This window comes from Chionomys nivalis, chromosome 13 (assembly GCF_950005125.1).
Source record: "Chionomys nivalis chromosome 13, mChiNiv1.1, whole genome shotgun sequence".
NCBI lineage: Eukaryota > Metazoa > Chordata > Mammalia > Rodentia > Cricetidae > Chionomys > Chionomys nivalis.
The window spans coordinates 73539234-73560594 of NC_080098.1; positions in this window are offsets into that span (position 1 = coordinate 73539234).

Sequence of the window (21361 nt, forward strand, 5' to 3'; positions counted from 1 at the left end):
TGGTCATTAGCACAAACAGCTCTGGCTCTTTCAGGAGGTCTAGCTACAGAGCACTTAAATGGGGTCTGTGAGCAGTGTACTACAACTTTCTTAATGGCAACATAGACCTTCTGTTTGCCTGAAAATGGGGCTGTGAGGATGGCTTTCAGAGGACTGTGCAGAACAAGCAGGCAGGACTGCGGAGTTGCTCTTAGCTATGCCCACTCAACAAAAAAAGGTGTTCTTGGTCAAAAGATAATTACAGATACACAATAAAGACCAATTCAGGAGGAAAAGACCTCTAAATGGGTTACAGTGTTGGATAAATGTACTTAGGCTTGGGTGAGAAAAGAAAAAGAATATAGACAGTTATAAAAAGAAGTTAATGGGGGAGGAGGTGGGAATTTTTAATTAAAAATAAATAAATAAAATTTATATATAATATAAAATATATATATATATATGAAGTTAATGGTTTTTTAAAAAAGGTAAAGAGACAGAGTACAGTCATAGATTAAGAGGAGTAAAGAAAAATAAGCCATGTAAAGATGGAATATATGCAGAGAGTCTAGATTATGTATACTATTGTGTTTTATCTGAAATTTTTTGACTGTGAAGGAGCTAAGTACAGAGAGACATTTTAGTGTATGGGCTGCTAAACTAAACCAACCTATATATTTTAAAGATACTTTGATTTCAAAATTTTGGTCTAAGGATATGTTGCTTTGGAAAAGAGGTTCTTCTTTTTTCCACAGAAGATGAGAATGTGTGGAATCCTTCCAGACTAATATGGTTTCATGGACCAATACTCCCCAAAAGGTCAATGTAAACATCCCCCCAAAATTACTTTACCCAACAAAAAGCAGGAAGCAGTTTAAAGAGAACTATTCCCAAATTCCCTAAATGATTGTTTATAAATGTTTGCTTACATTTAAAAGGGAATATGATATAGATATGAATAATTTGCATTGGTATTGATCTTGGTGTATTGATGCAGGTTTTGGGTCAATTTTATTATATGTATATTTCTGCTCTTAATTAAGGTATTGTGTTTGTACAGCTCATTTAAAAATGTAATGTATAATTAAGAAATACAGGTTAATAGATAATCATATATAATAGTCAAGCTTGTAGTCATGTTAGTTAGGTTTTCTAAATATATAGAGATATATTTCAGTTAGATGAGTATTCTTCAAATCTTTCAGAGACCTTCAGAATATGGCATTTAAAATGTTTTAAAAAATTAGGAGTTTTCATGACAATGGGACACATCTGCTCCTGGCAACAACAATTATTTCAAGAGAAAGATGGCATCGAAGAGGCTCCTTATGGAGTTGGTTAGCCATTTGGGCAAGAAACTGCTTTTGTCTGGACTGCTTGATGGTATGTTGAGTGAACTGGACATGCAGGACCCACAAAAGAATGACTGCTGAATTTGCCTAAAAGTGAGATGATCTTTCGGGGTTCCTGCTTCATGAAAGAGTCTACGAGACATTCTGCAGACACAGAAAAAAGTGACTGACAAACTGCCAATATAGAATGAACTGTCTTTCAAATTTCCTGCTTCATGGAAAAGTCTGCCAGATACTATGGGTCTGTAGGCTGAAGATGGATGCTTCAACGGTACTGAAGATCTTTGGGTGACTGTCCAGGCAGAGATGTCTCTGTCAATTCTAGAGTTTTAGAAGTTGCTTACAATGCACTTCTTGTGTACTTAGGTAATATTATATCTTTCTGGAGTCTTTGATGGAGTTGAAGAATATATAGTTATAGTTTTCCTTAGTTATGATAAAAGATAAAGTAGATATAAATATTGTAACTGTAATTTTTGCTTGATACCTGTTTTGTTACATGTAATTTTTCTGTGTTAAAGTTAAAACTTTCCTTTTTATTTAGACAGGAAATGGGAGATGATATGGGATTCCCCTCTGTATGCTGTGAATACAATTGGTTAATAAAATAACTGTCCTATGCCGTCGTAGGGCAGAATATAGGTAGGCAGGGAAAACTAAACTGAATGCTGAGAGAAAGAAGGCGGAGTCAGTGAGAAGCCATGTAGCCCTGCCAGAGATAGACACCAGAACTTTACCCTCTAAGCCACAGCCTCATGGTGATACACAGATTAATGGAGATGGGTTAAATTAATGTATAAGAGCTAGCCAAGAAGAAGCTAGAGCTAATGGGCCAAGCAGTGATTTAATTAATACAGTTTCTGTGTGGTTATTTCAGGTCTGAGTAGGTGCCTCAGAAGGGCCCTGTGTAAACTGTTTACACCCCGTTCTTCCCTCCCATACGTGTTACATGCTGTCTTTATAGACTATGGACTTTATATAATAACCATCTAATGTGTAATAACTATGTAATGAAAGAATTAACTGATTTTGTTTGTTTCGTGTTGCTATAACAAAACACCTAACGCCTCCTGGCGCTTTCTAGAGAAAAGGACTTTATTTATTTATTTATTTATTTATTTAAGATTTCTGCCTCCTCCCCGCCACCGCCTCCCATTTCCCTCCCCTCTCCCCCAATCAACTCTCCCTCCCTCATCAGCCTGAAGAGCAGTCAGGGTTCCCTGCCCTGTGGGGAGTCCAAGGACCACCCACTTCCATCCAGGTCTAGTAAGGTGAGCATCCAAACTGCCTAGGCTCCCACAAAGCCAGTACGTGCAGTAGGATCAAAACCCAGTGCCATTGTTCTTGACTTCTCAACAGCCCTCATTGTCCGCTATGTTCAGTGAGTCTGGTTTTATCCCATGCTCTTTCAGACCCAGGCCAGCTGGCCTTGGTGAGTTCCCAATAGAACATCCCCATTGTCTCAGTGTGTGGGTGCACCCCTCATGGTCCTGAGTTCCTTGCTCGTGCTCTCTCTCCTTCTGCTCCTGATTTGGACCTTGGGATTTCAGTCCGGTGCTCCAATGTGGGTCTCTGTCTCCTTTCATCGCCTGATGAAGGTTAATATCCAGGAGGATGACTATATGTTTTTCTTTGGGTTCACCTTCTTATTTAGCTTCTCTAGGATCACGAATTATAGGCTCAATGTCCTAGAAAAGGACTTTATTATTTAGCTCAAAGTTCTAGAGGCTCAAGAGCATGGTGTGGCTGCTCGCTTGGCTCTCCTGAGGGCCTCGGGGCAAATATAACATCCATGGCAGGATGTGTGTACAGCCCTTTGATGGGGAGACAAAGGGGAGGTGGCAGCTTCCTTATACAGCTTGTTCTCAGCAGGGTTAATCCAGTCTCACAAGACCCAGCCCACTCTTAGGAGACAGCACCAATCTACTACCGAGGATGGGATGAGAACTGGAGTCCTAAGACCTCCCATGGAGCCACACCTTTTAAAGACCCACCCATCTTATCCCACAGCCTTGAGGATAAAGCTTCGTTGTGCGAGCCTTTGGGTGCAAACTAGACCCAAAGCACAGCTATAACCGGATCATTTGTTTGTTTCTTAGATGCTGTAAACTGAGCAATGCCCTCAGGAGGGGACACATTGGCTTCATCCCTGGATCCATGTCTAGTGTGCCTCACTGCTGGCGGCACCGAGGGAGGGTGTACATGCATTTGAAGAATGGATGATTGTTCCTGGTGTCTAATTAAGTCCTTAGGGGTGTTGGAAAATTGTTTCATGATAGACATGCCTAACGGAACAACTGGATGTGTCCAAATACTGCCAGCATGTTAGTTAGTTAGGTCTGATAACTACCCACTAACTGAGAATCCTCACCTAGGATACGGATGGACTTGGTTAGATGGATTCTTTGTGATCTCTGTCACGTTTGCTGTCTTCCCGACAGTAACTTAGACTGAAGGAGTGGGTCTTTTTCTGGCTGATGGCGTCAGAGCCCTTCTGATCACGACAGGCAGGTTCCGCAAGTCTGTTACCTCAGTGTCTTAGCTGGGGGGTTTCTCTTCTCTTTGTTCCCTGTCCCATAGAACCAGACTGCAGCTTTCACTGATCCCTTGTTAAGGTCAGCGCTTACTGTCAGCACTGGGGGAAAGGTACCTTCACGGTACAGTTCTAGGTCTCACATTTTCTGTCTCTCTCAGATACTCCTATGTTTTTATTCCGTGTTCTTCAGTGTTCTTGTCAAAGCCTCATGGCCCCCCTCTCCTCTGGTCTTGAACTTTTAACTCCAGAGCCTCTGCAGCCACATAAGTGTCACGCCCCTCGCTGGAGTTAATGTTAGATTTGAGAAGATTCTAGCTCCTGGGTATGTTTTTGTGGCTCGTGATTGCTATCCGCATCGTATGGTTTTAGTAACCACAGAGACAAGACACTGTAGGGCTGTATGAGTGTATGCGCTCACACACACACACACACACACACACACACACACACACACACACACCACGCATCCAGAGACGTTGACTGTTACTTAATCTTTTAAGTTTAAAGGTGTAGATTTATCAGAGTTAAATTTTCCACGGTGAGACAGCTCACCACAAGGAAAAAAAAACAGTTATATTTATCTTGAAGTCACTTTTCTTAGACTCAACTGGAGAAGCGCAGGGCTAGAGAAATGTCTTTGCAGCAGAAAACACAGCAGATACGGGAGACAGGCTAGACACAGCATTGAAAGCAGGCCGTGTGGCGGAGGAGGGACTTTGGTTAAGATCAAAATGCAAACATGGCTAAACCAGTGCGTGCAGACTTCTTTACGGGACATATGTGGATGACATTGTTTTGGAGGGAGAGTATGGGCAGTTACTTTCTTGTAAACACAATTTTCTGGGATTTTGGCTCAATCTTGGCACTACCGGAGAGTTTGGGGATGTGGCGTGGGAAGTTTTTGCTGTGTGTTACAGCTCCGTTTCATAGACCATGGCCGTCCAGGAATTCTGCCGCTCTCCTTCCCCAGTCAGGGAATTGATCCCGTGATAAGATCAGCACAAAGGCTTCTCTGCAGGAAGAAAAGTGGTTAGCATTTCCAAGACCGACCCCAAACTGGGCACAATTTAGCCCTTTAGGAAGGTGTATTTTTCCACTGTGCCACAAGGTGGCAGTGAACACATTCAGATAGCCATCTGCTTCCCGCCAACCGAAGCCTCGAATTGGCAAAGCATAATTTAATCTGCGGTGGGAGGTGACGCTATTGAAACCAGTATAAAGGTGCTGAAAGACCCAGGGAGGGTTTCTGTGGGAATGTCCCTCGAAAACAGCTTCCTTAACCCTCAGGAAGGACATGAAAGTGAGCCGTAGCCACACAGATGGACTTCCTGCCACGAGGTCCTATGGGCCCTCAGGATGGACTCTCCGGCTGAGACCGCAGGAAAGGTTTCTCTTCTCGACCAGTCTTGAGGCTGTACCAGGGATAGACAGTGAGCATCCTTTGGCTTGTAAGTTTGAAAATACAACGTTGTAACTAGAAGATAGATGAACTGGTCAAAAAATTCGGATGTGCTGTGGTGACAGCAAGACGCCCGAGAGGCCCGCACACTAGCCTGAGCCCATTTTGATCTGTGCCCAGGAGGAGAGATCCACCTGTGTGTCACAGGCTACACCTTAGATGTAGGCATTTCTCCTTTGCACACTTGGACGCGTAGAGACATGCTGGTGACTTCATGACCGTCTTTTCCGACTCTAGTAATACTTTCTGAGTTCTGAGAGGAGCAAAATGTTTCTAAACAAAGATGCAGGTTCCTTCTCTCCCGACCTAGCTGAATTGGATTATTCTGGATGAATTATTCAGGACCCTCTCAGCGCCATATCTGAGTCCGCGTCTCTCCCTTGAAGGAGAGAAGCCATGCGTGTCCCTGCTCCACAAGCCTGCTGCAAGTGTCCTGTGTGACCTCAGGTGAAACATGAGAATACAGTTGATAAAGATGCCACCCGAGGTTTTATCTGGATCCCTGGATAGAAATGTAGCTATGTAGCTGGTGCCTACCCAGGGCTTTATTTAGTTTAGGAAAAAAAAAATGTTTTCGAGACAAGGCCTTTCTGTGTAGATCAGGCTAGCCCCAAGATCACAATCCTCTGGACTCACCTTTCTAAGTGTTGAAGTCATGGGTGTGTGGGAGGTCCTTCTATATATATGTGGCTTTGATTGGTTAATGACTAAAGCTGCTTAGGCCTACGCCTATATAGCAGAGCAGAATAGAGTAAGGCGGAAATTCCAAGCAGATAGAGGAGGAAAGGAGGTGGAGTCAGGGAGACGCCACGTAGCCACCAGAGGAGAAAGAAGCCCGCATGCCGGTGCCAGTAAACCACGAGCCTCGTGATAAAATATAAAATAATAGAAATGCGGTCATTTAAGATGTAAGAGTCATCTAGAAATATGAATAAGCTATTGGTCAAGCAGTGTTGTAAACTGGTACAGTATCTGTGGGATTATTTTGGGTCTGGGCAGCCGGGAAATGAACGAGCAGCCTCTGCCTATATGGTATCATCCTGGCTAGTGAGGCCTTCCTGAAATACAAACTCTTGTTCATTTTTCTTACCAGAACAGATGAACTGTGTTTATTCTCCAACTGCAGAATGATCTGTAGCTGATAAGGAGCAAGCGCTCTCTTCGCACAGAGAGAGGAAGTAGATTCTAACAGGTGGCGATAATGTCACTATGCCACTCTTTGAAGATTTTCTAGTCTGTCCAGTTTGTTGCTTACAATGATGATCTCAAAGCAGACACACAGAGGACACTGTTTCCATTTTACAGACAGGGAGACTGAGGCAATGACAAATTAGGAAGCTTCTTTGTTCTTGTGCCTCCTTCCAGGGACAGACAGAGCCAGTGATGGGGACCATAGCATCTGCCCATGTGCCGTTTCTCTATTCAGGGCCATTGATAATAGAACGCAGCTTCCTAGGGGGGGCTGAATTGGTAGGAGGGGTGTGTGCTCAACTCCGGTCTCTGCTAACTTCCCTGGGAAGCTTTGTGTAGCTTTGCTCTGTCTTTCCCCGATCTCCTCTCGTACTTGGGCAAAAAACGCCTAAATGATTTGATAGGAATGCCGTGCGGTGGTCATGGAGGGTGTGGCAGGTACTTGATGAGCCGGCAATGCATGAACTGGGGCAGACCAGTCTCCCTGCACTGTTGCATTGTGGTTGGCATGGGGCTCCCCAGGCAATCTCCTCAGAGCAGAGCAAGAAGTTTCCAGACGGACCCAGCTCCCACCGGACTGGGTTCTGTTTTATTGGCTGGGCCAGTTCTCAGTCGTTTTGTGTTCTTGCACCACCGACTACATATCTATACTAGCGTATCTACAGATGGGTGTGCTTGTTGGAGCCCCACAAGGGGAAGCCAATAACGGTTGTCCTTCATGCACTGGGGTCTTAAAGGAGAGGCATACGGTGGTGGTGGCCGCAGAAGGTTCTATTAGGTCCCACTGGGATTTTCATGCAGGCCTCAACCTTCTGATTGGGATATTTTATGGGGGCAGGGCTAGAGACTGCTTTTTTCTTTCAGTCGTGACTCAGGGATGGTGTTAGGGAGGAGTTAAAGACAGCGCGTGTTTCGGGTAGGATGGAAAGTGCCTGATCTGAGAATTATTAGTGGTAGAAAGCAATCTTTTGTTCTTCTGGATCTTTCAGAGCCCCAGGTTTGTTAGATGGGGTCCGTCAGGTTAGGTTCCTGATTAATCTGTAGAGGCAACTGATAGCATGGTCTAGCGTGATCTGAAGAGGTGGGAGCAGGGGAGTGGCTCCTTAAATAAGCCATCTAGGACTTCTGGGTTATTTGGGACATCATCTGTTGTTTTTACAACACAACTGTGAAAACAGAGTGATCCAGCCTTTCAAGGGAGATCCTTGGCTCCCACAGGAGAAAAAGGAGCCTTCTCTTTCCCGTCCCTTCCCCATGGGTTCTCACCCTTCGTGGGTGGTTTAAGGATTATGTCCAGATACCTTACGCCCCCAACAAACATGATCTGTCTCCTGCATTTCTCCATTTTGGCTTAATTTAAAAAAAATCTGCCTTTATTTAGTTATTCTGGATGTGTATTGTCTCTTTAGAGGGAGGTGAAGAACAGGTGGGATGCAGTGACATCAGGAAACTCTACTCCAGCCGCCTAGCAGGAAGTGTGACCCGCGGTGCCCTGGCTTCTGAATTCTCACACAGAGCACTTTTAGTGCATGTATGGTTGACTGGCTGATCAATGGGTCCTGGCAGCTATAAAAATTTTATGGCTGTCTGTGACAATATGACTCCTAGTCCCCTAGAGGAGTCTAGGCATACGGGGCCGTGTAAGAGGAGGAGTTTTACTCGTGGGGGGATGGAGGGACAAGTCCCAGAAGAGCAGATCAAAACCAGGTGAGGGGTTGGGTTACACAGGGCCTTCATCATTCTGCAGGGTATGGAAAGGTGCCTGGTGTCCGGCAGTGTTCCCAGGCTGAGAGTGTTTATTTATTCTCAGTTGTCGCAACAATTCTGAGGATAATTTGACTAGTGTTCCTTTGGGGGCAGGGATGGAAAAGGTCAGGAGCTTGCCTGCCACCTTCTGATTCTCCTAACTCTCTATCTGTGCCTGAGAAATCAGCCCTTGAACTCTGGTCGGTGGACATATGATCTAGGAGGCTGATAGAAAAGCAAGCCCAACTGTGCATTTATTTTGTTAGAAATCTTGATTCTTTTCTGACTGACGCTTATGAACTTTTGAGGTGTGTACTTACTTTTGCTCTCTACTAAAAACAAACAAACAATCAAAAAACAAAACAAAACAAAACAGCAGCAACTGTGTAACCTTAGCTTCCTCTGTGCTGTTCCAGCTGGAAGGCAGTGTTGTGGCTGCAGAATAACGACAGGAAGGAAAGAAGGGTGTGCTCTTGAGGTATACCAGCATTGCATTGTGTGAGCCACTGCATTTTCCCATGGAAACCATGGAGAAAACTTTGGAAGTTAATCGCTGAGCTATAAAGGGTCTGCTGATGTCATGAGCTTCCAGGGCCCAGTTAGCATGGCTGCAGCCATTGATATCTCTCTGTTTGCCTACCCGAAGGCTCAAAATGAAATGGGACAACTCCTGAGCTGTGTGCTCCGAGGAGGCCTTTTCTTTTAGTACCTGAAAGTCAAGAGTTGATGATATGGAAAGAGAAGCGTCCTGTTTAGTTTACTCTGTTGTTGTCATTTCCCGAGATAGCAATTCTACAATCGTTATGTAACCCAGGCTGGTCCCGACCTCATGATCCTCCTGTCTCAGCCTCTCAAGTCCTGGAATCACAGGTGGGAGCTATGGAGCCCAACTCTGCACCTTCTGGATCTTTCCTTCAGTGTGTGTTTCTCTCGGACCTGTGCTATGTGAATAGTTTGGTTGAATAGGGATGCAGTGCTATGAACTTGACCAGACATCGGTGTAGTTAACCTCCTACACTCAACAGGTAGCAGGGTGAACTTCTGCTCTGGAATGAGGCTCGAGCTGTCATTTATAGTCAGGCAGCACATGCTGGATGGGGGGCAAGCCCTGTAGTTCCTTTTGGGGGCATTCTCTTTGGGGATCTGGCTTGTGCCACGTTGTCCTGGCTGGCACGTACAGTTGTATAAATAACAGGTTCCATTTGTCCCATGCTTTGAAAAGAGACAGTGGTCAAAGGAACAAGCTACTCACATGACAGAGTGTGCAAGGAACAAGCTACTCATATGACAGTGTGCAAGGAGCGACCTACTCACATGACAGAGTGTGCAAGGAGCGAGCTACTCACACGACAGAGTGTGCAAGGAGCTAGCTACTCACACGACAGAGTGTGCAGTGCACGATTTGGCACACAGGTGAGGAGGCTCACTTTTCCCTTTCCTTGTTGCTGTCTCGCACCAGGCCTGGCAGGCAGGAGGCTCCTCGGCAGTGCGTGGATGCTGAGTGAGAGAAACAAAATACCACAGCAGACTCGCATGTGTCAACACTCTGGGATTTTAAAATACTTATTGCATCTTTCTTTATGTGTGTGTAGATGCATGGGCCAAGGTGCGTGAGCCATGTCTGTCGTGGGATTGAATTTGGGTCCTCAAGCTGGGAAACAGACACCTTTATCAGCGGAGACATCTCACCAGCCAAAGAATTTTTTTTTTAATGTGCAAAGATTATGTGATGTAATGTCAGGTGCAATTAAGATAGTTTACCTTTATTAACATATCTAATCTTTGTAATAACTGATACAATAATTTTATTCTGATCATTGCCTTTTAGGTGGGAGGTTGACTATATTTGGAGATTGTGTGGCATTATCTAAATAAGTCAATGAGGGGAAGAATTGAACTCAGTTATTCTGTGCTCAGGGACTGGGACTTTAACCACACGTCCAGAATGCTTTTGAGGTGCGGTTTTGTCAATACCCATCTTGTTATATACTCAAGGAGGGTCACATATGAAGAGCAAGTCCCTTAAAACGTAGGTTATTATGGAACCAGAGAGATGGTTCAATGATTAAGAGCACTGACTGCCCTTGCAGAGGACCCTAGCTGGGTTCCCAGCACCCACAAGGCAGCTCTCAACCTTTGGTAGCTCATCTTCTTGGCCTAAGTAACTACCTGAGATTTTGATTTTAGCCTTTTCCGAGGGTGTGAAGTGTGATTGTCTATGCGCTCTACCTGTGTCTCTCTAATGACCGTGATGCCCACCGCCTTTTCATGAGCTTTCTGTTCACGCACAGCTTTTCCCTGGAGAAACAGCCACTGCTCATATTTTCATTGCATTGTCTTTAATTATTGACTTTCACGAGCTTATTATATAGCCGTATGTGAGTCCGTCAGCCACAGCTTCCTCTTTTCTGGGGTTCTCAGAAAAGAACGTGTTTTGATGTGCCCATAGGGCACAAGTGAACCGGGAGGAAAGTTCTCTTGTGGGAAAGTGTAATGTAGCCTTTCAACTGCTGTTAAAGATTGTGTCGTGTCTCTTTCCTCTGATAAACCCAACAGAGCTGGGACTGGTCCTCTTCGCATACCTCATTGCACAGGGTGACTTATTTGGCATTGGATTAACGTCTGAACCGGTTAGCTAATTAGTGCAAAACACAAAGCACCTTTATGTAATGGGGCTAGACAGGAAAGCGAGGAGTCCAGGCAGATGCTCACCCCGTAGGACCTTTGTGTGGGCTTCCTTGTCCTTCTTCAGCGCGGGGTGGCTGACTTTGTCGGAGGGGTCACTTCTGTTTTCCATAATTAATTGCTTCACGCAGAAATCTAAAGAGCCCTAAATTGTGAACTAGTGTTGAACAATTGTATCTCATTCCAGAAGGAGACTTTTGTATGTAGCCCTGCTAAAGTCTGGATCAGCAAGGAGGCAAGACTGATAACAATGGTTAGTGGTGACTGACTCTTTGTGAAAGAGGACATGACATGATCCAGCAAACCTCCCCAGAGACCCTTGAAATCCCCTGCAGGCATGTGATGTCCATATTGGTGTCTTAAGCTGTCGTTCCAAAGACATTCCTTTTGGATGAGGTATCTGAGATTTGTCCTCCTTACAGAACCATGTAGTTTAAGAACACACCGTATGATGATAATTTGCAAATGAGAAGTCTGATCGTTCGGCACCGAGTCAGAGGTGATATGAATATTTGTTTTCACTGTGACGATCTGAGTAATTTTAGGGATTCCTACCCCAAGGAGGACTGAATCAAGAACAAGTCTTAATAATTTCAAAGGTCCAAGACCTTTGCCTCTATTGGTTGGGCACAAGGAGTGCTTGAGACTGCAAGTGGAGAGGTCAAAGGACTTCATGCCCCAAACATGGCTTCTGAGGATGCTTGTGAAACCTCGAGTCTCCAGGGTCTTCTGTGTAGACAAAGGCAAAGCGTAGGTCCTTCTGGTACCTTCGCTGTGCTGGCTAGGTGCCACACACAACTCCGCCGTGCTCTGACAGCCATCTCTCGCTAATTGAGCGCAGGAGAAGTTCCTGTCATTGCTAAAACTGCCTCTCCATGGAGATCAGTTCCACTCCGTCCTGCAGGTTCAGTCCAAGGAAGAAACGAGACCTGTGTACCGGGTATTGACTCCCATATGTGGGCAGTTAGGCATCTCCACTGTCCCTTCCTTTCTCTGTCCTCTCCCTCCTGTTCCTTTCCCTCCCAGCAGACTGCGTTCTGCAGTCTAGGCCACTTCTGCACCTGAACTCTGGGGATCTGCTCCTGTGAGGGGACAGAGTCTCAACGTCCAGCTTCTTTCTTGGCCTTCGTGGCCTTGAGGGGAAAGGGACTGTGCTCCTATTTTCTAGCTTTGCTCAGTACCTGCCTCATTATCTGACTACAGCCGCTCTTTCTACCCACTTCTCTCTCTCTCTCTCTCTCTCTCTCTCTCTCTCTCTCTCTCACACACACACACATACCCCACACACACTCACACACACCACCACACACTCACACACCACCACACACTCACACACACGCATGCATGCACACATGCTCACACACATACACACACGCACACACACACGCTCACACACCACCACACACTCACACACACGCATGCATGCACACATGCTCACACACATACACACATGCACACACATACACATATGCGTGCACAGATCCATGCTCACACACGCACACACACACACCACACACTCACACACACCACACACTCACACACACGCATGTATGCACACATGTTCACACACATACACACACGCACACACATACACACATGTGTGCACACACCCATGCTCACACACGCACACACACACACACAAAGTTTTATTGTGCTGTATCTATTTTCTAAGTTGGATCCTGCATTTGTTTCCTTTCTCTTTTTGTTTACCAACAATACTCAGGATCTCAATTTTCAGGTGTACACTTCCATTTCTGAAGAATACCACGGGCATACATACCCTGCTGGTTTGGAAAGCACAGGCACCTACTCATCTCAATAGGTTACTCTGACGGCTAAGCACACCAGAGCTTGGCACATGGTTTTCCAGAAACCTGGTGACAGCTCACATTGCTCCTAGCCATGGAGAAGGATGCGCTTCCCAGTGTCTTCAGCAGCAGCGTGAAGGCCGGCACTTCGCTGTTCCAGAGAGCTGCCTTTTTCTAGCAATTGGTAGATGCAGATCTTTTCCACAGCTGGATCAAGTCGATGCATCCACCCAGTACCTGCCAATCTTCTGACTGAGCTGTCGTTCCCCACGCCTCCCTTTATTTCTCCCAACACCTGGGTACTTCCTTTCCAGCTTGTCATCCCATGAAGCACTTGTAGAAATAGAATGGTTTATTTTACTTTTTATCTTGTGAGCGTTTCATTCCCTGGGGTTATGAGTCTATAAACAGCCCAGTCTGTTAACTATCCAAACATAGGGCATTGATTGAAAATGCCTGGTGGGAATTTTTGATATATACTAGACCACTTGCCGTATTAATGTTTATCCATAAGGATTTTTTTTTTTTTAAATCTGAGAATTCTATATAGTTAGAACTGGAGAGCAGACATACGGCTGCAACGCCAGGTCCCAATTCTGCACAGGAAGCAAACGTTCTTCTGGGGACAATGCAGAAAATAGGTTGGGGGCAAACACATTCTTTTAGTCAAGCTGACAACAGAATGAGCTTCTGAAATAACGACCAGGTTTGCAGAGACCAAGAGCCTGCACATCCAGTGACGCCCCCCGTGTGGTTTTTATTTTCCCCTTTCATACTTTTGTAGGATGTTGACTTTATCTGTGACGGGGTCTAGCTCCATGGGCTCTGGCCACAAACCTGTGGCGCTGGCTCAGTCTCCTGAAGTGAAACATACTATTTACAAACCGATTAATTCTGTTCTTTGACGACTTTACGCGTGTGTATGACGTGTCCTAATTGCCCACCCTCCCTCTCTATTTCTCCCTCTCATTCAATCAATGTCCCCATCCCTGTGGTTCCCTTCTAAGACTCATGACTTCTGGCTTTGTTTTGTGACTTATTGAGTTTAACCAGGGCCATCTGTGTAGCTGCTAGGGTATAAGTAAGACTACGATCGAATGCACTGACTCCCGCTCTTCCTGAATCTACCAGCAGTCTATTACAGGGCCCACTGAGTCCTACCCTCACCCTCGCCTCGTAGAAATGTTTTCCTGAGAGATGGTCCTTAAAGTTTGCCTTTACAAATCAAACTTTCCCTGACCCTGTTGTAACCAAATTGCTAGTGGTTATCGTAACTATGTCCTCATTCTGCTTACGTACAGTAGACTCAGCCTGTTGAGAACTAACTATCTGACCTCTAAGGAAAACACTGTAATAAATATTACTCTGCTGTGGCCTGCCAATGGAATCCGCCCCTACAAGCTCAGTGGAAGGTCCAGTCTCTATTGTACCACGTTTCCTACTTTTCGTTTGTGACCCATTCGTGCCCCTGACTCAGAACAGCATGGTGTGTGTGTGTGTGTGTGTGTGTGTGTGACACATGGTGTTTGGGTCTAAGACATTCACTGAAAGCAGCACCTCCCCCAGATATGTCGGAAGCAACGTGTAGGTGAAAAGTGATGACAGCTGATGGTGGCTTTGAGTCTTGTTCTGAGACAGTAAGGACAGACAGACGTTTGTCTCCCTTACAGAGTCCTGTGAAAGACTGAGACAGAGGCTCCTCGCCCTTGTTGGAATGTTTGCTGTACTGGTCAATGTAGAGTCTGGACAGCCTTGATTCAAGGCAATTTTAAATCAGACTTCTTTCGAGGTCAACAGCAGAAACTCTGAAGACATCAGGCACACTCTTGGGCGGATGACACCAAGACTTAGCCTTTCTTCTTTTATGCGGCCTCCCCACACTACCTGACTGTCGATCGGTCCGTTCTCGTGCTGACCCAGTGCAAGCATCTGCAGCTGCTGGGAGCTTGTGGCAATGGCTGTGCCTTGCCCAGGTGACCTTTGCAGCTTTTCCTTCTGCTGGCTCTTTCAATCTTTCCCTCTTCCCTCCGGTGGCGTTTCTGAGCCTGGGAAGGGAGGGTGTAATCATCACTTACAGAGGAGAACTCATCTATCACTCCTAGCACCTTGAGCAGCCAGGGACCTCTGCACTCGCCGCTGTTTGGTGGAAAGAGAAACTTCCCTGACAAAGCATGGAGGTCGGCGCACAGTTTATAATATTGTTTTACAAGACGCTTCAGATAATCTGTGCATGGCAATCACCTGTTGTATGAGGAAACGCCATGATGATCATTAATTTATTCAGTCATGACAGCTAGCTTATGTTCTTGTGACAAAGAATTCTGACATCTCAGTAGCTTAACCCAATAGAAGTTACTGATGCTCAGAAGAACCTGATGTGCGGTGTTGGGGTACCCACAGCCCATGAGTAGGAGGGACTGTGACTTGTAAGGCATTGTCTTTCTATGAGACTGCTGTGGGATGGTCTTTCTGTATACTGTGTATATGTGTTGCTCTCATTGGTTAATAAATAAAGCTGCTTCAGCCTATGACAAGGCAGGATAGAGCCAGGTGGGAAATTCAAGCAGAGGTACAGGAGAAGGGCTGAATCTGGGAGACTCCAGCTTACCGCTGAGAAAGCAAGACATGTAGAAAATGAGGTGACCCCACAACCATGTAACAACACATAGACTAATAGTGATTATTTTAGAAATGGCTACTGGACTGGGTGGGACAGAAAATCCTCTAGATATAAGTGACGTACCAACATGGGACTCCCCAATTTCCATAGGGCCTGAGAAAGGCTTTTTTTTAAAGGGTTCTAGAACACTTGAACAGAGCCCCAAACAGCTTGCTTCCTGGTTGTGTTTCTCATGCAGGCTAAGTTACAGAGCTGCCGCAGCATGCTGACTTGAGTACAGCATGGTGGATCCCCACCATGGTGCACAGAGGTGTCTCCAAGATGCACAGCATGCTATGTGGTGATTTAGTCTTTGCTCATACAGACAAAAAAAGGCTAAAAGATATGCAGTAAAAGAGGTCCAGGCAGAAAAACCTCTAATAGGTTTTAAAAATAAAATAAAGTCCTTAAAGAGACAGTAAAAGTAATATAAAAGAAAAAAAACATGTAAAGATGGAAAATATATAGGGAGTCTGGATCCTATATGTTGTTGTGTTGATTTTGAATTTTTTTGATGGCATATGGACAAGAGGCAGCTGCTGGGAGACCTGGGTTTGAAAGAAAGACTGATAAAATATACCAGCATAAATATTTTAAAAATGCCTTAATTATAAAACACGAGTCAAAAATGTATTTATAAAATGGAACTTAAAAGATGCATTGCTTTGGAGAAGTGGTTTTGCTTTTTCTTCCACAGAAAATAAGAGGCTATGGATTTGTTCCAAGTTAAGATGGATCAGATTGATCAAGAAAGCCCTCCTGAACCTTGACAGGTGATATTTATCAACAAAGCTTATAACTGGTCCTCCCAGGACTTGGCCATTATCGCAGATTTTCTCAGGGATCCTAAAGGCAACATCATCTGCAGACAGCAGGAAGCAGTTTGGAGAAAATGATGCCCACACACCTAAGAATTTGGGGGTATGGATAGTTTTTGATTATTTGGTGAGTAATTGACATTTGGTATATTTAGGGGAATATAGGGATATAGGATAAAAAGACAGCTATTAATATCAGATATTTTGCATTGACATGGATTTTGGTATAATGATACTAATTTAAAGTTAATTTTGTTACACTATATATATATTTCTATTCCTATTTAAAGGATTTTTGTATGTTGATCCAAATTAAGGCTATTGTCATTAAACTACACATCCATTTCCATTTCGCTTAAGGTATTACCTATACAGCTCACAATATATAGCTTGCTTAATTATGCAATATGAAGTTTTAGTCCTTAAAAGCAATTTAGGATAATAAAGAAATACAGGCTAATAGTCATCCATATCTTTTCAACCTTATAGCCATGTTAGTTAGATTTTCAAGGTAATGCAGAGGTATATTTCAGATATATAGATAATCTTCAAATGCTTCAAAGACCTACAGAATATGGCATGTAAAATGTTTTACGAACTTAGACTTTTCTTGATGTGAAATGTGTCTGCTCATGGCAGCATCAATTATTTCAAAAAGGATGATGGGCATGGAAGAAACTCATTATGGAGTTTGTTTACAAATGGCAAGGCTAGCCTTTGGGCAAGAAACTGCTCTTGCTTGGACTGCTTGACTGTATGCTGTGTAAACTGGACATGCAGGACCCACAGAAAAGTGAACACTAAACTTTGTCAAAACAAGGCAGGATTGTCTTTCAGGTTCCTGCTTCACAGAAGAAGCTGTCTGACATTCTGCAGACACAGGAAAGCAACTGACAAACTTTGCCAATATTGGTGGGACAGTCCTTCAAATTTCCTGCTTCACTGAAAAGTCTGCCAGACACTCTGGGCCTCTATCTAGAAGATGGATGCCCTAATGTTGCAAAAGAACTTTGGGTGACTGTCCAGGCAGTGAGGTGTTTCTTTAATTTCTAGAGTTTTCAAAGTTGCTTACAATGCACTTCCTGTTTGCTCAGGTGTTATTATACCCTTCTGGGGTCTTTGATGGAGTTGAAGACTAGATAATTATAATTATAGTCCTCCTTAGTTGTGATAAAAATAAATTAGATATGAAACTTTAGACTCACAAAGATAGGATATATAATAGAGTATTTTCTTTAATTTTACCAAATAGAAATAGATTAGATGTTATAACTGTTATTTTTGCTTGACAATTGTTTTGTTAGAAAACCTTTTTTTTTTTTTTTTTTTTTTGGATTAGGTAGAAAGAGGAAAATGCTGTGGGATGGTCTTTCTGTATACTGAGAACGTGTTGTTCTCATTGGTTGATAAATAAAGCTACTTTGGCCTATGGTGAGGCAGGATAGGGCCAGGTGGGAAATCCAAGCAGAGATACAGGAGAAGAAGGGAAGAGTCTGGGAGACTCCAGCCACTGCTTAGGAAGCAAGATATATAGAAACTGAGGTAATGCCACATCGATGTGGCAAGACATAGATTAGTAGAAATAGGTTAATTTAAGTTGTAAGAGCTAGCTAATAATAAGCCTGAACCATAGGCTAAGCATTTATAAGTAATATTAAGTCTCTGAGTGGTTATTTAGGAACTGGCAGGCAGGATAGAAACTTCTAGCTACATGAGACATCCAGTGTGACCATGGCAAAGCAGAGGAAGGAGATTCACTGACTCCCAAGTGCTTTGAAATGACAATGGTGTGTCATAATGCTCTGTCCTGCTTGCCAAATGAAACTGTAAGGCTAACCCTTCTAAGGAGAGGAGTGTGAGGGGTGTAGGGAGCCTGGAGTATGTGGGCACTGACCATCTCTGTAGCTCTTGGCTTTTAGGAAACTTAAGTGTGAATTAAAGGCAATGCAACATTTCCCACCTAAAAATATTATTTACTATTATTAGTTTGTGTGCGTTATGTGATGTGGTGTGTGTACGTGTGTGTGTGTGTGTATGTATGTGTGGGGGGGCACATATGTGTCACAGCATATATGCAGAGGTCAAGGACAACTATGCAGACTCAGTGATTTCCTTCTGCTTTTAATGTGGGTTCTGGGGATCAAACTAAGGCTGTTGAACTTTTATAACAGGTACTTTACCTGTAGATCACCTTGCTGGCCCAACACTCACTTTTAACCTCTCTAGCCCAACACCCCACTTTTAACCTCACTGGCCTAACATCCCAATTTTAACCTTGTTGGCCCAATACCCCACTTTTAACCTCTTTAGCCCAACACCCCACTTTTAACTACCTCATTTTTACCACTCCTGCAAGGTAATTTGCATAGCCAAACACATTTCAAAAATGGTGTGCACTCTATGTGTCTTGCTGAGTCTGTGAGGCACAGTTTATTAAAAGTTTTGAAAAGCACAACATTTAGGAGAGACCTAGACAAATGCAGAAGGTTGGAAATCAGCCGTGAATCTAATTTACTAACTGACTCGACGGACATTTAAAAACACCTACAATTTTCCAGATATTGAGGGAGACTTGGGGGAAATTAGATAAGATCTTGTCGTTGTCTATAGGAGATAAATCGCAGGGGAGGGAGTTTAAGGCAATTCTCTATGTGCTGCACCTACCACAGGAGACAGATATTTTCCTGTCAATGAGCACATCTTTTTATGCCAGAGTGAAAAATCTTATACCTCACTCAGGCACACTTGGCACGACTCTGCAGTCAGCCCTACATAAGTTTCCAAAGGCAATGGTACCAGTTTCTTTTCTTGTAGTTAAATTTGCTTTTTATATTATTATGTGTATGGATGCTTTGACTACACATGTATCTGTGTCCTATTTGTATGCAGTGCCCACGAGGGCCAGAAGAGGGCGTTGGGTCCCCTGGAACCAGTTAGAGACGTTTGTGAGCTGCCATGTGAGTGCTGGGAATCGAACCCAGATCCTCTGGAAGAGCAGCCAGTGCCCTCAACCACTGAACCACCTCTCCAGCCCTCCTTGTGTTACCTTTTACTTCCTATTTGAAATGCTTTTCTGTCTTATGTTGGATGGGTCTAGCCCAGTGACCTGCCATCTACAGCACCAGCAAAGTTTAGCTGTTACAGGTTGAGAACACATTTAACTATGTAGGGTTGCTGGAGGAAGAACTTATCTCAGTTTGGGGTTTCTGAGAGTGACCCCACTGTGTGGGAAGTCAGCTCCTCTTTCCAGTGTAAGGCGCCCCAGCGAGCAGCTCATGGTTGGCTTCTGTTTATCCTGGTGAGGACCTGTGGCCAGCATTGCACAGACCCTGGACAGCACAATCAGGATTCAGGCGCAGCTCTTCCCTGACCCCTCAGCTGCCCTGCTTGCATTCAGATGCTTTGCTCCTGAGCTATATCCTCAAGCCCCCTGCTTCTGCATCCTCCTGCAGACTTAACCAACGCCACCATGTGGACCTTGTCTTCAGGCCTGGAGGAAGTGAAGCTGAGCTAGATTCTAGTCTTTTCTGTGGCCCCCATCCAGTTAAATCCGCTAGTACCCTTCTGGAATAGCCAGGTGCCTGCTGCAAGGCCGCTCACAGTGGACCCTGTCTGGGTTGGCGGTCAGGCCTGGGTAGTGCTCGCTCTCCTAACAGGATTGTATTTTTCTCTCTCTGTTGCTGCTTTTCTTTCCACTCCTTTTTTGAGAAGGGCTCCCCCCACCTCCCTGTGACAGTGTATATTATTTGAGCAGGATAACTGGCGGCAGTGCACTTTTCAGTAGAGGGAAAGTCAGTTTGACAGATGAACATGCTGCCCAATTAAAGGATTAGCATCGCGTCTCCTGAACCCTGCTGCGAGCTCAGGACCCCTGTGCTGACTTGTTTACGATAAAATTATTTGTGGTCATTTTTGGAGGGAATGCGTGGAGGGTGTCGGGTTTGATATTTTAGCCTCAGAGGCAAGTGGAAAATGACACCCACACAGCGTGATCAGTGGCACATACCTGAACTGTCTCTAGCTTGTCAACCCCAGGTGTTTTCCTTCCCCTTGTGAAACAAACGGCTCTCTCTGGCCCCTGCCTTTGTTTTCTGTGGAGGGAACCTTCCAGCTCCCGCTGGATCTTAAGGTGACCTGAGTCACCAGGTGGGCTGGTCAGTCATGTTGGAGGATTGGGTCCCTGGCCCCAGCCACTCTGAATAGGTGGTGGGCAGCAGGAGGCTGACTGGAGATTTGGGAGGCTGAGGCTGGGCTAAAGGATTGTGCAGGAGGCCATGGCATCCAGTTTTCACTCCTGTCTGCTGTTTTGGTGCTGTTTTCTGATTTCCATGGAAACAGAGATGACTGGGATGGGGCGCTTCATACACTGGCTTCATGGAGACCTTTGGTGAAGAAGGTGGTGGTGTTTGTCTTAAGAGGAGGCTCAGATGGGGTCTCCCGCTCCATAGGCTGTGGGAGGTCATTTTCCTTCTTTAGACCTGGGCAGCTCAGCTGCAGCCAGGAAGCAGCTGAACTGCACTGTGTACCTGGCTGCACCCAACCGTTTGAGTTGACAAAATGCACATCGGGAAGACAAGAAAGCATCATCAGTAGCTGGCGCTGGTCAGGCTGGACAGACACGTAGAGGAATGGAATCGAGACTTTCTCTTTTCAAAGGACTCAGTGGCAATTAGGCCAAAATTAAGACAAGGCCTGATACCCCAAATCTATTCAAGGAGGAAGTAAGGTATATGCTTCAACTCAGGGGCACCCACAAAGGCCTCACTGAACAGCAGCTTGTGGTGCCGATGTTTAGACCAACAGTTGACAAAGGGCACTCCATGGAGCCAGAACACTCCTGCGTATCATTTATCTGGAGAGGAAGTCTACATAATGGGGAGAATTCTTTCCCAGATATACATCTGATGGAGGGTTAGTGTCTAGAATAGACAAAGAATTAAAGAGAAAATAAAACACAAGAAAACAACCCCATTAAAAATTGGAGCATTCAGCTAAAGAGAAATGTCTCCAAAGGAAAACATCCCAATAGATAAGATACGCTTTTTAAAATGTTTGACACCCTTATCCTTCAGGAAGACTCCAGTTAAAACTACTTTGATATTTCCTCTTACCCCAGCCACAATGACTA